General features: G+C 33.3%; 1 protein-coding gene across 2 annotated transcripts in view; it reads left to right on the top strand.

The window, feature by feature from the left end:
• Positions 1–17,254, top strand: part of KLHL1 (kelch like family member 1) — a 418,372-nt gene that overhangs the window by 241,727 nt on the left and 159,391 nt on the right. The gene's annotated exons all lie outside the window — the stretch shown is intronic.

Genomic DNA, 17,254 nt, shown 5'->3' with positions numbered 1-17,254 from the left:
CTAACTAAAGAGAAGAATCAGTGTTTCCTTTGAGAATTGAAAGTTTTCTGTAAACAATTTTTAAAATAACGTCTTATTGTTTGTTTCTAAGTAAATTAATTATTAATAGAGTATCACTTTTGAGGAATTTAAACTCAACTAAATAGTATTAGTATCCTATTGATCAAATAACCAAATTTGCCTTCTCATTTCTTCAGACATTAAAAGCCTCAACAATATTTTGACTTCATTGAGGGTAGGGCCACGTCTTTTCATCTTTATATTTATGTTTCCTAATAGAGTGCTTAGTATATTTATATACATGGTAAATTTAGCTGAATGATAAACTTGGTGAGGGTTATGCTTCATCCATCAGCTTTCCCATTAAGTTTTTAAATAACAAGCATGAAAAATTGATAAACTTGACAGTGAGGGAAATTGGTAGGCAGAATTCTAAAGATTCCTTTCTCTGCCAAAATACCCCGGGTATTCAATCAAATGTTAATCTAGACACTGCTGTGAAGGGACTTTGCAGATAGAATGGAGTTGACTAAACAACCAACTTTAAGACAGAGCTATTATCTAGGATTATTAAGTGTTATGACATGAGCGCCTAAACACAAAGAGGAAACCAGAAGAGTCAGAGAGATGTGGCAGAGTAACAAAGAGCAGAGATGAGGCTGAGGGGAGTAGGAGAGATTAGAAGCTTGAGGATTCAACCTACCTTTGCTGTATTTTAAGATGGAAGAAGGAGTATGAGCTAAGCAAGGCTGGAAGCTGAGAATGACCTTTAGCCAAGAGACAGCTAGGAAATGGGGACCTCAGTCCCACAATCACATAGAACTGAATTCTCCCAACAACCTGAATGAGGCTCAAAACAGATTCATTCTCGAATACCCCAAAAATAAAGGAGCCTTGCCAACATTTTAATTTTGGTCTTGTGAAACCTGGAGCAGAAAACCAGCTGAGCCACACTTTGCCTAGACTTCTGACTTCCAGAACTGTGAGATAATAAATGGATGTTTTCTGTAAGCAAAAAATTTGTGGTGATTTGTTACAGCAGCAATAAGGAATAACTATACAAACCAATCATTCTTTTTACATTAAATAATCAGAAAAAAAGTTATTTAATAGATTTATCAAATGTAAAAATGTATATTTAGAATATTTTTAGAAATAAAGAATAGCAATTTCCATATTGAAACTCTCTGGGATGGCAATATATATAGCCTATATGAGGTGTGAATGTCTGTTTTTTTCACAATAGTTCTTGTCTCTTTACTGCATCTCATTCAGAAAATATAATAATATTCCATGGAATTATGTTTGGCACCAACTTTCATATTTAATGTATTGCACTTAACAATATATAAAGTAGCTAAAGGTTATTTTATTTGCTGAGAGATAAATTAATGGCATGCACTAAATTATTATTTGGCAAACACAGGAATATTTATTACATGTTTGTATAAGTATTAAGAGGATTATCCTCTTTATCTCAATTATTTTACATAAAGTATATTCTTTCATTAATTTCCATTTCATTGTTTTCTTGTGAAAAATTTTTATACCTTACTTTTGACTTTTACTTGATTTTTTTTTGACAATGGTTACAATTATGTCTGCTGTTTAAAATTTTTTAAAATAAGTTAAATATTAGAGACTATACTGTACTGCGACTTTTAATATTTGTTGTGACCAACTTGTAAATTTGTCCACCCCAGAGAGGAAATAGTCTAAATCATTTTATTAAGCAATAAATGAATGCAAAATTACAATTAATATTTTATATGCTTCTGTAGAACCCATTTTAAGATTGCAAAATTGTAATGTATTCTTTGATGGAGAAAGCCAATGTGTTTTACTGCAAAATAATGTGGTTACGTAAACAAATTAAATACCGACTCCGTTCTTTTCTACACATACTTTTTACCCCAACTGTCTGACCTTTTCAGATTGTGCATATAACAGAATTTCCTGACAAGTCATTTAGCTTACAGGCATAAGAACAAAAGACTATATAAATCTAGGTGGACAAAACAACTATTTTTGTTTCTGAAAAAATTGTTTTCTGTTAAGACGAGGGATAAACTTTCTTTCAATTTTCTGTAAGTACAGACTGAGCACTACCTGATAAAATATACATTCTTACATATCAAAGTATTGATAAATTCTAAAAGTCAATTTTCTGTGAGGAGGAACAACAGAAATATTACCTTGCATTAAAATTTTCTTTTCCTTATGAAGTTGTAAAAGATTATTATTTTTATAATTTCATCAAGAATTGTAACTTTATTAAGAAAACATTTATATGATCAGGTGGCCTGGACACTCTACTGCAATGAAAAGAAACACCGTTGAATATATAGGTATGCTAAAGTCTTATGATTTAATTGGCAATGATACCATTTCTCCCATGGGCTGGCACAAGCATGTGGCTTTCATTAAAATTGTGCAGAGATTTTCACTTTCTTCCTAACTTTTCCAACTGCTAATGTTCTCAATGATTTCTATAAGACACTTAAAAGAAACCTGGTGTATACTACTGCAGAGCAATTTATGAAGGAAGGGGAAGAGACAGGTTTAGGTTCTCCTAAAGACTAAATATGCCTAATATTAATAGGTTACTCTAATAATTTATACATGTAGTGTTACACAGTTCACAAAGCAATTACATGTTTGAGAATAGTTGCTTTTCTGTTAAACAAAAAAAAAAAAAAAAGAAAGAAAGAAAGAGAGAGAGAGAGAAAGAAAGAAAGAAAGAAATTGTAATTGTTTAGCTAACTGGGCTATTTTTCTTGGTGGTAAAGTTTATAAATGATTTCTACATGTTCCCTTTCCTTATATTAGTAGATAATAATGTATCACATATTAAAACTTTTGAACAGTATGTATCCAGTATCAGAAGCTGATCAAATGATTATGAGTTAAAGAATAGCCTCAAAATAATTTTGCATACAATTTGCATCACATTATATGGTTTACAAAATATTTTCTTCCTAATATCACTTTGCTTGAAAGCAAATCACAAAAGGTTTATAGGGTAGTTGTTGTTATAAAACCCATGTTCAAGATGAAGAGATGATATCTTAGAATAATTGTCTTTGTCTGGGAAATCATGACTGGCAACTATTAGAATTAGGATGCTTTTTCAATCTTTTTACTAAAAAATAATTGATTTTTCCACTACAATTTTTAACTCATCTTATCTCTTTATTAACATTTTGTCAGAAAACACTTCCAGTCATAGACACATATTTCTTAAGGGACTTATGAAAACAAAATTATCTTTTCTCCCATATGATAATCTTGAAAGATGACCATCAGAAATTATTTTTGATATGAGATACAGTTTGGGAATTATTATAAAATTCTTCTTTTTAAAATTCATACCCTAATATTTGGGAGCAAAATTTTCTACCAATGAAGTAGCCACACTTAGTGGATGGTAAAGAATTAATTAATCTACAAGAGGTCCATGTCAGACCTAGGGACACATACAGACTGAAAGTGAGGTGATGGAAAAAGATATTCCATGCAAATGGAAATCAAAAGAAAGCTGGAGTAGTAATTCTCATATCAGACAAAATAGACTTTAAAATAAAGACTATTATAAGAGACAAAGAAAGACACTACATAATGATCAAGGGATCAATCCAAGAAGAAGATATAACAATTGTATATATTTATGCACCCAACACAGGAGAACCTCAATACAAAAGGCAAATTATAACAGCCATAAGAGGAAATCGACAGTAACACAATAATAGTAGGGGACATTAACACCCCACTCTCATCAATGGACAGATCAACAAAAATGAAAATAAATAAGGAAACACAAGCTTTAAATGACATATTAAACAAGATGGACTTGATTGATATTTATAGGACATTCCATCCAAGAACAACAGACTATACTTTCTTCTCAAGTCCAGGATAGATCATATCTTGGGTCACAAATAAAGCTTGGTAAATTTAAGAAAATTGAAATCATATCAGGTATCTTTTCCAACCACAACGCTAAAAGACCATATATCAATTACAGGAAAAATAACTGTAAAAAATACAAACACATGGAGGCTAAACAATACACTACAAAATAACCAAGAGATCACTGAAGAAATCAAAGAGGAAATCAAAAAATACCTAGAAACAAATGACAATGAAACCACGACAACCCAAAACCTGTGGGATAAAGCAAAAGCAGTTTTAAGAGGGAAGTTTATAGCAATACAATCCTACCTCAAGAAACAAGTAAAATCTCAAATAAACAACCTAACCTTACACCTAAAACAATTAGAGAAAGAAGAACAAGAAAAAACCCAAAGTTAGCAGAAGGAAACAAATCATAAAGATCAGATCAGAAATAAATGAAACAGAAATGAAGGAAACAATAGCACAGATCAATAAAACTAAAAGCTGGTTCTTTGAGAAGATAAACAAAATTGATAAAACATTAGTCAGATTCATCAAGAAAAAAGGGAGAAGACTCAAATCAATAGAATTAGAAATGAAAAAGGAGAAGTAACACCTGTCATGCAGAAATACAAAGGATCATGAGGGATTACTACAAAAAACTCTACGCCAATAAAGTGGACAACCTGGAAGAATTGGACAAATTCTTAGAAAAGCACAACCTTCCAAGACTGAACCAGGAAGAAACAGAAAATATAAAGAGACCAATCATAAGCACTGAAATTGAGATTCTGATTCAAACTTTTCCAACAAACAAAAGTCCAGACCAGATGGCTTCATAGGGAAATTCTGTCAAACATTTGGAGAAGAGCTAACACCTATCCTTCTCAAACTCTTCCAAAATATAGCAGATGGAGGAACACTCCCAAACTCATTCTACGAGGCCACCATCACTCTGATACCAAAACCAGACAAAGATGTCACAAAGAAACAGAACTACAGGTCTATGTCACTGATGAACATAGATGCAAGAATCCTCAACAAAATACTAGCAAACAGAATCCAACAGCAGATTAAAAGGATCATACAGCATGATCAAGTGGGTTTTATCCCAGGAATGCAAGGATTCTTCAATATATGCAAATCAATCAATGTGATACACCATATTAACACACTGAAGGATAAAAAACATATGATCATCTCAACAGATGCAGAAAAAGCTTTCAACAAAATTCAACACCGATTTATGATTAAAAACCCTCCAGAAAGTAGGCATAGAGGGAACTTACCTCAACATAATAAAGGCCATAAATGACATATTCACAGCCAACGTAGTTCTCAATGGTGAACAAATGAAACCATTTCCACTAAGATCAGGACCAAGATAAGGTTGAGCACTCTCACGACTATTATTCAACATAGTTTTGGAAGTTTTTAGCCACAGCAATCAGAGAAGAAAAAGAAATAAAAGGAATCTAAATTAGAAAATAAGAAGTAAAACTTTCACTGTTTGCAGATGACATGATACTATACATAGAGAATCCTAAAGATGCTACCAGAAAACTACTAGAGCTAATCAATGAATTTGGTAAAGTAGCAGGAAACAAAATTAATGCACAGAAATCTTTTGCATTCCCATACACTAATGATGAAAAATCTGAAAGAGAAATTAAGGAAACACTCCCATTTACCTTTGAAAAACAAAGAATAAAATACCTGGGAATAAACCTACCTACAGAGACAGAAGACCTGAATGCAGAAAACTATAAGACACTGATGAAAGAAATTAAAGCCAATACAAACAAATGGAAAGACATACCACATTCTTGGATTGGAAGAATCAACATTGTAAAAATTACTATACGACCCAAAGCAATCTACAGATTCAATGCAATCCCTATCAAACTACCAATGGCATTTTTCACAGAACTAGAACAAAAAATTTCACAGTTTGTATGGAAACACAAAAAACCCCGAGTAGCCAAAGCAATCTTGAGAAAGAAAAACGGAGCTGGAGGAATCAGGCTTCCTGACTTCAGACTATACTACAAAGCTACAGTAATCAAGACAGTATGGTACTGGCACAAATACAGAAATATAGATCAATGGAACAGGATAGAAAGCCCAGAGATAAACCCATGCACATATGGTCACCTTATCTTTGATAAAGGAGGCAAGAATATACAGTGGAGAAAAGACAGCCTCTTCAATAAGTGGTGCTGGGAAAACTGGACAGCTACATGTAAAAGAATGAAATTAGAACACTCCCTAACACCATATACAAAAATAAACTCAAAATGGATTAAAGACCTAAATGTAAGACCAGACACTATAAAACTCTTAGAGAAAAACATAGGAAGAACACTCTTTGATATAAATCACAGCAAGATACTTTTCAACCCACGTCCTAGAGAAATGGAAATAAAAACCAAATTAAACAAATGGGACCTAATGAAACTTAAAAGCTTTTGCACAGCAAAGGAAACCATAAACAAGATGAAAAGACAACCCTCAGAATGGGAGAAAGTATTTGCAAGCAAAGCAACTGACAAACGATTAATCTCCAAAATATACAAGCATCTCATGTAGCTCAATATCAAAAAACCAAAAAATCCAATCCAGAAATGGGCAGAAGATAGACATTTGTAAAAGAAAGATTTTAGAAAATCCTTCTATCCTAAATAGACATTTCTCCAAAGAAGGCATACAGATTGCCAACAAACACATGAAAGGATGCACATCACTAATCATTAGAGAAATGCAAATCAAAACTTCAATGAGTTATCACCTCACAGCAGTCAGAATGGCAATCATCAAAAAATGTACAAACAATAAATGCTGGAGAGGGTGTGGAGAAAAGGGAACGCTCTTGCACTGTTGGTGGGAATGTAAATGATACAGCAACTATGGAGAACAGTATGGAGGTTCCTTAAAAACCCAAAAATAGAACTACCATACGACCCAGCAATCCCACTGCTGGGCATATACCTTGAGAAAACAATAATTCAAAGAGTCTTGTACCAAAATGTTCATTGCAGCTCTATTTACAATAACCAGGACAAGGAAGCAACCTAAGTGTCCATCGACAGATGAATGGATAAAGAAGATGTGGCACGTATACACAATGGAATATTACTCAGCTTTAAAAAGAAGCGAAATTGAGTTATTTGTAGTGAGGTGGATGTACCTAGAGTCTGTCATACCGAGTGAAGTAAGTCAGAAAGAGAAAAACAAATACCATATGCTAACACATATATATGGAATCAAAAAAAAAAAAAAAAAAAGGTTCTGAGGAACCTAGGGGCAGGACAGCAATAAAGATGTAGACACAGAATGGACTTGACATGGGGAGGGGGATGGATAAGATGGGACGAAGTGAGAGAGTGACATGGACATATATACACTACCAAATGTATATCTATCCCACTAAATAGCTAGTGGGAAGCAGCTGCATAGCACAGGGAGATCAGCTCAGTGTTTTGTGTCCACCTAGAGTTATGGGATAAGGAGAGCAGGAGGGAGATGCAAGAGGGAAGGGATATGGGGATATATGTATAGGTATAGGTGACTCACTTTGTTATACAGCAGAAACTAACACAACATTGTAAAGCAATTATTCTCCAATAAAGATGTTTAAAAAAAAGAATTAATAAAACTGGCAACCATTCACTTTAGTCTGGCAGATTTGGATCCGAGAAGTTTTTCTGCTGTTGAGAAAAGCACAGAAAAAGATATATATATATATCCATTTTGATATCCATTTTGTACACTGCTATTATTAAGAAAGGGCCTAATATATAACTAAAAGTCTTAAAGAAATTAGATTTTATGTCATTTCCTAAGCACTGATAACAAAATTGACAAGAAAAAGAAGAGTTGAATACACTGACAACTCTTTGAAAACATTTCTTTTCCTTGTTTTCTTTTCTGAATTATATATATATATATATAATACGTATATGAGTATATATATGTTATATACACACACACAGAGATAAATTGAATTATTGAAATGTGTTTTTAGACAGTGATTGCTTCATATTTGTTTTCCTGCCTTTAGAAAATGTCTTGGGAAAGTTAAAAAGATATATGTAAATAAGCAATATAGTCTGTGAAAAACATTTTTTTAATGTGTTTTTATTTCTGAAGGAGTACGGATAAGAAAGCATGTAGTTCAGGGGAAATTCAGTGAAAATTGTACTTTCTACTTAGCATTCTTTCCTGATTTTGAGGATTCAGATCCTTTAGAAAGATTAAAGAGTAATAGTTCTGTAGCCTTTAAAAGACATGACAGAAAAAAAAATATCAATCTTCAAGTATTCATAAAGCCAGTCAATAGAATATTAATAGTATATTTGCCCTGAATTTATATGAGAAAACTACAAGAAAGCCAACTTTACTTCAAAATGAGGATGGTGTTCTGACAGAGCTATTCAACAATGATATGAGCTTTCTTCTAGGGTAGTGGATTTCCCATCACTGAAAATAGTCACTGGGTAAACATTGCACAGAAGTACATACCGTGAACATTAAATTAAATGACTTCGAACATCGTTTCCGATTTGACATTATATGAAGTCGCATAAATTCCCATTTTTAACCCTGCTAGATAATGATATGAGTATTAGACCAGATGACATCAACATTTCTTTAATACTCTCCAAATATATGATCCTATGAGAAACATTTCCTTGTCTTGGGAATTGTTATTCCAGAGAGAAAAAGTGTGTATCTCCTAATTCAAACTCCTCTTTGATCTCCTTTATTCTATTTGTATTTTCAACTATCGGATTCCATTAAATCTTTCATTTTTTTCTCTCTTGCCATAAAAATTATATATTTCTCTTTTAACATCATATTGTCCTCCTCATTGGAAAATAAGTTTCTTAGAAGCCAGAATTTTTCTTTTTCTTTTTTTCTTCTTGGCTCTGTATTCCTAGTATTAAGAACATACTAGGCATAGAAAAAGCACTCAATAAAAGTTTGTTGACTGAATAATCAGTAAAGAAAATAGGGAAGATAAAGAGATATGAACAGGAATACAACTACCAATAAGAGCCTGAAAGGAAGGGGAATTCTGATGCAGAACAGTTAATGGCTAATGCTTATATAATATTTGCTATGTGTCAGTTACTTTTCTAAGAACAGTAAATGTATTTAATCTTCACAGTTAATCCTCACAATAGTGCTTTAAGGTGAATACTATTTTTATCCATATTTACAGATAAGGAACCAAATTCCTAACACACAGCCAGTGGGTAACAGCGTTGGGATCTAAATCTTGGCCAACTCTCCAAGTCAAGGGTAATCTATTGACTCTCCACTGTCACTAAGCCATATCATGGAACCCAGTTATACCAAGAAAGAATTGGAAATAAGATCTAAGTAAGCACTCGGGAATCAGGGTGCAAGCATGTTGCATAGATCAAAGTAAACCAGTAAGTCCAAACTAGGTGGGCAGAGGAGAACCAGAAGGGGAAATTAATGGAAGGATGGATAGCCCAGGTAATATAATAGGATGAAAGACTGAATTCCTACTCTCAGCCATATCTTGACTAATGGTATGACTATGTATGAGCCCCTCTGAGCCTCAGCATTCCTATCTGTAAAATAACAAGGTGTTATTATCTCCTAATGAATCCCTTCCTTTTGAACTCTCAGGTAGTGCGCAAGAGCTCAGCCAGCAAATTTGACACAGGCATTAAAAATTCACAGAAGCCAAATAACCAAAAATCCAAGAAATTGGTTTTAACCTGAGAGGGTCTTGACAGTAAAATCTGTGTAGGAACATTAAAGTAAGTGTTATTCTTAGCCTTTGATAATTGGGAAAGGTGCCTCTCCGTGCCGTGTATTTTTAGAAAGTTTAAATCCTAGAGGCAGTGGAAAAAGTATATATAAAGAGAAGTTGATCCTGAGGGTAGACCACTTTTTCCTGTCCCCGACGCTCCTTGGCTCATGGGAAACCTAATATTTCTTAAAGGAATCATTCTATAAAATAAAGAGCCTAGAATTGATCACTAAAAAGATTGGGAATAATTACCATGTTTTCTTAAGTTTATGTGAGAGTTTTTAACATAACTATTTTAAAATTTCTCTTATGATATGTGTCATTTTCCTAGGGCTGCCATAACAAAGTACCCAAAACCGGGTAGCTTCTAACAATAGAAATTTATTCTCTTGCAGTTCTACAGGCTAAAAGTTTGAAGTCAAGATATTGGCAGGGCCAGGCTCTCTCTGAAGTTTAGGGAAGAATCTTTCCTTGGCTTTTTCAGCTCCTGGTGGTTCCTGGCAATCCTTGGCTTATGGCAGCCTTACTTTTTTTTTTTTTTCTTCTCACTCTAAAAAATATTTATTAACATAATTTTATATGGTTGTATAAAGTTAAATACAGTAGATATACCATAATTTGCTTAAGCAATCACCAATTGTACAATTAGCCCATTTTCTATTGTTCACTGTTGGTTTTTTTTTTTTTTTTCTTTTTCTTCTGATAACTCTTTTTTTTTTAACATCTTTATTGGAGTATAATTGTTTTACAATGTTGTGTTAGTTGCTGCTGTATAACAAAGTGAATCAGCTATATGTATACATATATCCCCATATCTCCTCCCTCTTGCATCTCCCTCCGACCCTCCTTATCCCATCCCTCTAGGTGGATAGAAAGCACCCAGCTGATCTCCCTGTGCTATGCGACTGCTTCCCACTAGTTATCTATTTTACATTTGGTAGTGTATATATGTCCGTGCCACTCTCTCACTTCGTCCCAGTTTACCCTTCCCCCTCCTGTGTCCTCAAGTCCATTCTCTACACCTGTGTCTTTATTCCGGTCCTGCCCCTAGGTTCTTCAGAACTTTTTTTTTTTTTTTTTTTTTTTTTAGGTTCCATATATATGTATTAGCATACTGTATTTGTTTTTCTCTTTCTGACTTACTTCACTCTGTATGACAGACTCTAGGTACATCCACCTCACTACATATAACTCAATTTAATTTCCTTTTATGGCTGAGTAATATTCCATTTTGTATATGTGCCACATCTTCTTTATCCATTCATCTGTCAATGAATACTTAGGTTGCTTCCATGTCCCGGCTATTGTAAATGGAGCTACAATGAACATTGTGGTACATGACTCTTTTTGAATTATGGTTTTCTCAGGGTATATGCCCAGTAGAGGGATTGCTGGATCATATGGTAGTTCTTTTTTTAGTTTTTTAAGGAACCTCCATACTGTTCTCCATAGTGGCTGTATCAATTTACATTCCCACCAACAGTGCAAGAGCATTCCCTTTTCCCCACACCCTCTCCAGCATTTATTGTTTGTACATTTTTTGATGATTGCCATTCTGACTTGTGTGAGGTGATACCTCATTGTAGTTTTGATTTGCATTTCTCTAATGATTAATGATGTTGAACATCCTTGCATGTGTTTGTTGGCAATCTGTATCTCTTCTTGGGAGAAATGTCTATTTAGGTCTTCTGCTCATTTTTGGATTGGGTTGTTCGTTTTTTTTTTTTGATATTGAGCTGCATGAGCTGTTTAAATATTTTGGAGATTACTCCTTTGTCAGCTGCTTCATTTGCAAATACTTTGTCCCATTCTGAGGGTTGTCTTTTCATCTTGTTTATGGTTTCCTTTACTGTGCAAAAGCTTTTAAGTTTCATTAGGTCCCATTTGTTTATTTTTGCTTTTATTTCCATTTCTCTAGGGGGAGGGTCAAAAAGGATCTTTCTGTGATTTATGTCATAGAGTGTTCTGCCTCTGTTTTCCTCTAAGAGTTTTATAGTGTCTGGTCTTACATTTAGGTTTTTAATCCATTTTGAGTTTATTTTTGTGTATGGTGTTAGGGAGTGTTCTAATTTCATTCTTTTACATGTAGCTGTCCAGTTTTCCCAGCACCACTTATTGAAGAGGCTGTCTTTTCTCCACTGTATATTCTTGCTTCCTTTATCAAAGATAAGGTGACCATATGTGCATGGGTTTATCTCTGGGCTTTCTATCCTGTTCCATTGATTTATATTTCTGTTTTTGTGCCAGTACCATACTGTCTTGATTACTGTAGCTTTGCAGTATAGTCTGAAGTCAGGGAGCCTGATTCCTCCAGCTCCACATTTCTTTCTCAAGATTACTTTGGTTATTCGGGGTCTTTTGTGTTTCCATACAAATTGTGAAATTTTTTGTTCTAATTCTGTGAAATATTGTTCACTGTGTTATTTTATTTTTTACTCAGTTTTTGGGAGGAAGAATTTATTTACTTATTAGCTTTTTATATTTTTTACTATTTTAAATAATGCTGTACTGAATAATTGTGTGTGTATATATATATATATATATATATATATATATATACACATTTGTTTATTTGTGCATATATATATATATATATAGTGTGTGTTTATATATATATATATATATATATATATATTTATAACTTATTCTTCATATATTTATGGAAAGATTCCTAGAACTGGAGTTCTTGTGTTAAATTGTTATGATGCACAATGACAAATCACTTTTCAATGGTAGTGTATCAACTCATGCTTTCAGAAGTACTGTTCTTAATGGTTTTGAAATCACTGCAACCCTAATAAGCTAAAGTGCTATATTATTTTCATTTTTATTTTCAGTTTTTGATTACTAATGAAACTTTTTCTACACTAGAAGTTTGTCCTTTAAAGAATTACTATAGAAAATCTTAAAGTAGAAAAAAGCGAACAAACAACTCCTATTTGGTCTGCCTTATGAAAATGAGTTTCCATTTGGCTTAATACATATATACAGGTAAAAGACCAGTTTCAGTCATCAAAGAGATGATGGTACAGGTAGGAGGAAATGTAGCCACTATACAAGGGTTGCAATCTAGCTCTTTCTTGAAGAAGGATTCTATTCTAACGTTCACGTACAATAATGACATTGATATTCAATATAATTTGATTAGATTTTATGAAGAATCTCTATCCAGGAAGACGACACCATGTGAGTTTGAGGAAGAGGAGGTAAAGCTCTCTTCATTATTTAATCTTGTGTCAGTATTACTTTTATCTTTGTCTCTCCAATTTCACATGGCCTTCTTCCCCCTGTGTCTCCTCTGTCTTCTCATGGGGTTCTCCTCTCTGTATGACTGCATCTCTCCTAGTTTTCTTATAAGCACCCCACCATTGGATTAGGGTCCACTCCAATCCAGTAAGACCTTATCTTAACTAATTACATCTGTAATGATGCCCCATTTCTTAATAAGGTTACATTCTGAGGTTCCAAGTGAACTTGAAGTTTTGGGAAACACTATTCAATCCAGTACATGTTGTAACAGAAAAGACACTGCTTCAGGAGTCAAGAGATGCATGTTTCAATCTTACTCCTGAAAATAGTAGAATCATACATGTATCGGAAACTCTCAAAGCTTTGCTGGCATAGGATGCTGATGGAATTATAACTTTATAATCCTATAACTTTAGACCAAAAATTTACATTTTTCATACTTAGATAATAAGCCTCAACCAGAAGATGTAACCAATTCCCAGGCTCGCCTTTCAGTTTTCCATTTATTTGACGGTATGAGCTTCCTAAGTATTCATCTTCCTAACCAATAACTTTTTAAATGGCAATTAAATAATTTCCATACCCTCTGGTGATTTGAAATCAAGCCAGAGATTCTATACTGGTCTGGCAAAGGATTAACCTTCCCACCATAATGCTTAAAACAGTGATTGGGAGGTTCCTCTAACTGTTGCAAAGTGCAAGATGGTGAGACATAGGTATTAACTCAGTAGACTTTCATAGCAGTGAGTTTTCCTTGAGTTAACCATAATAAGTAGATAATGTGTTGCTTCAGTAATAGCTGTTAAAGAAGTGAACAACATTAAAGTTTATGTTAAACTTACTTGATCATTAATAAAGTATTTAACTACAGTTTAATATCCATATTTTAAACTAAACCAATAACTAAAATGTGACAATTGAAGGAATTCACTTATATTTTCCTTGACTTGATGTTACCATTAATTGTTATCTAACTTTTTAAATGGTGTAAAAAAATGAATTTCTAATGGAATATCAAATGAATTACTGCTATTCGATATGTTAGCAACAATAAGATGAGGGAAAAACAATAATAGAATTAAGAGACAGAGGGAAATGAATATTAGAAAAAACATTTATGTCAAATTCAGGAAATAATAATTAAAAATGGTAATATCTGTCTACTTAGAATAAACCAAAACTATGAATTTTTATAGCTAGAAAAATTATTTAAAATATTATAAAGTAGCAAAAATAGTGCACTTTAGTCTTTGTTTATGTAATTAATCTGGATTATTGTCTTATGTTGTGTCTTATGCAGTGGCAACTTAAATTTGGTGGTAAAATCTTTAAAATGAACATTTCAATCTATGTGCAAAAGATGTATGTACACAGATATTCCCATTTAATGGAGACACTGTTAAAGTTTTACAATAAACTTATTCCATTATATGGTCTAAATTACACTTTCAATATTAATTTCTATGACTTTTTCTGTGTTCATTGTCAATCAAGTTAACATACCAAACATGGCACTTCATACCATATTATGTGCCTTTGTTTATATGGTCTCCCCTGGTCAGAATACATTTCTTTCTGTTTCTCATTTTCTAATTTATACTTCTACCTAATATTCTAGGTCCATTTGAAAAATAAGCTTTACAGACTTGATGACTGTCATTTTCTAGGCTTTGCATATTGTCTAGGTGTCCCATGTGTGGTAAGCTTTTTGATGTACATCCATTTCGTTCTCCTTACTACAATTATACAGGACCAAATATTAGGTGTTCAATAACTCTGTGTAGAATGAATGATTGGATAAACTTAAAATAAAGGTATTGTACAAAAAGTAAACAGGCCAAAGAGTTTTGATGCTTCTCATTACTTGATCTTCTCAGACAACAAGGAATTAGCTAAGGTATAAGGAAACTAGTGTGAATTGATATTTTTTCTTCTTCAGTGAATAAAAGATAATGAAATGAAAATAGCTTCCAGAAGCTAGATTGCAAATAACACGGGAATATTAGGCAAGATATCATTGAAGGGAGACTTGATGGAGAAAAAAAGAAAAAAGAGCTAAGGGATCTTTAGAACTCCAACGTATATAAAGAAAAAAAAGACAATATAATTTATGCATCAGTGTGATGGATTCAGTAATATCTGATACTGTCTTCTAATGCCCAGTTTATTTACAGCAATATCTACAAACGACATTGCTTGTTTCCAAAAGATGTAGTATAATTTATAAAGATACAAAATTATGAGAATATAATCTAAATTAAGTGCAAGAATAAAAGAAGAAAAAAGAAAATCTGCTGTAGTGATATTAAATGAAGCTATTGTCAGAACTGTCTGAAAAAGAAATCAAACTATAAAAGGCTGTAGCCTTCCTATCAGCTAGATTTCAATTTGACTCTAAGTTTTCTAGAGGCCAAATAAAAAGAGAAATCTGATCAATTTCATAATTTACAGCATCCATGATAAAACCAAACCAATTTACTCAGGAGAAGTGCAATTATTCCTCCTACTAAAACCTAAAAGAAATTTCTCCCAAGGGTCATCATAAAGAGGACACTATAAAATATAATGAAATATGCCTCGAACAATATCTTTATGATAGACACTGTTGACAGTTTCATAGAGCTGCTTTTTTATGGTACCCCTCTCTATATACTGATGGTCAAGCTGTACAATTCTGTGTGTAGTTTAATAGACCCATAGATTTTTGAGTAACTGGAAAAATAGATGGACAAAAAGTCCTTTAAAGATTCTTCAAAAACTTCTTTATCTTATTGTAGCTCTTTAGAGAAATTTGGTGGCACTAAATCTCAGGGCACACAGTTCATTCATTAAGTAAATAGGTATTGGACATCTATAATTTACACAGCACTGTATTAGACACAGAGGAAATACAGGGGGCAAGAAAACCTTCATGGAATCAGCTATTATGCGATGTCATTTAAAGGTAAAGAAAATAACCAATGACTTAAAAGTAAAGTTGACTGCTTTTGTGAAAGCTGAAGGCACTTCAAGCCTTGGATTCAATTCTAAGGATACACTCATAACATAGGTCAAGTGTCTCTTCAGAAAACAGGTTTGAATCTGCTCTGACATACAGATTAATGGGCACTTGCTGACTCTTCTGCTATGTTTTAGCATAGTCACAATGCCTTTTGGGGAAGAGATCTAGTCCCACTCTACTTCAGGTTTTACCCTAAAATAACCATCCTATTGAGATTTCTGCCACAACTGTGGCTTTAAAGCTACCATCTGAGAAGCCTTAGTTCTATATTCCTTGGAGTTGTCTCAGGAGACATAGAAGAAGGTGGAACAAAAGTGAAGGCCAACAGTCAAATCTCTGTCTTCTCTAACCATTTATCAGACACAGAAGACTTTGTGATAAAATGTAAGAAGATTTTTGACAAGTAGTTTTCTAAAAGTGTTTGAAAAACACTGCACTGCTCTGTACTATTTCCAAAATCTATTTTTCTCTACAAAGATCAATATATCTATTCAACAAATAAGTACTGTTCACCTGCTATGTCCAGAATCTAGATATGAAGGGTTTAATGTCGAAGTCTTTGTCTCAAGGAGCTTAAAGCTTGTGATAAGATTCCTATGTGCACCAAAGATTAGGTAGCAGTTTGGTAACTGCTGTGTCACAGAGGTAAACAGCATGCACTGTGCATGCATAGAAAGTGAGGCAGCCAAATCAAGTGGGAGTGAACAGAGAGCACCATATATATATATATATATATATATATATATATATATATATATATATATATATATATATATCCTACCCCTATTTAATTTTTGAATTGAATCTTGAAAAATGACACAAATTAGGAAAACAAGATGGCTAATAGTCATTTTAAGCAATGGAGTGAGGATAAGGCAAATTGAAAGAAGAGTAATTTTGTGGCTGGTGTGCCAGTAAGTTTGGAGATGAAGTGTTAGAATCAGGAAGAGGTCAGATCGTGAAGAACCAGTGTGTTTAACCAAAAGACTTGAACCAAAAAAAAAAAGCAAATTGAAACAAAAACTTTAGAGTAGTGCCATGAGCACATTGAAGTTTAGAAATATCCTCTAGTATCAGTACGGAAGGTCCACTAGAGAAGCTAAGGGTAGAATCAGGCAGAGTAACTAGGGGGGTATGGCAGCAATCTGCAAGAAAACAAATGGGTCTCTGAATTAAGCCAGAGAAACTGTCATGCGAGGAGGGAGGTTTGAGAGATAATAAAAGGGTGAAACATATGGGATTTTGTGAAACCTATGGCCTACCTCTTCTCTCTTTCCCTTTCTGAATAAACTGATGCATCTTACAGTGTTAATTCTGTGTAA

This window comes from Balaenoptera ricei, chromosome 18 (assembly GCF_028023285.1).
Source record: "Balaenoptera ricei isolate mBalRic1 chromosome 18, mBalRic1.hap2, whole genome shotgun sequence".
In the NCBI taxonomy this organism is placed as follows: domain Eukaryota; kingdom Metazoa; phylum Chordata; class Mammalia; order Artiodactyla; family Balaenopteridae; genus Balaenoptera; species Balaenoptera ricei.
The sequence above is the reverse complement of the archived record's forward strand: the minus strand, read 5'-3'. Positions and strand labels throughout refer to the sequence as shown.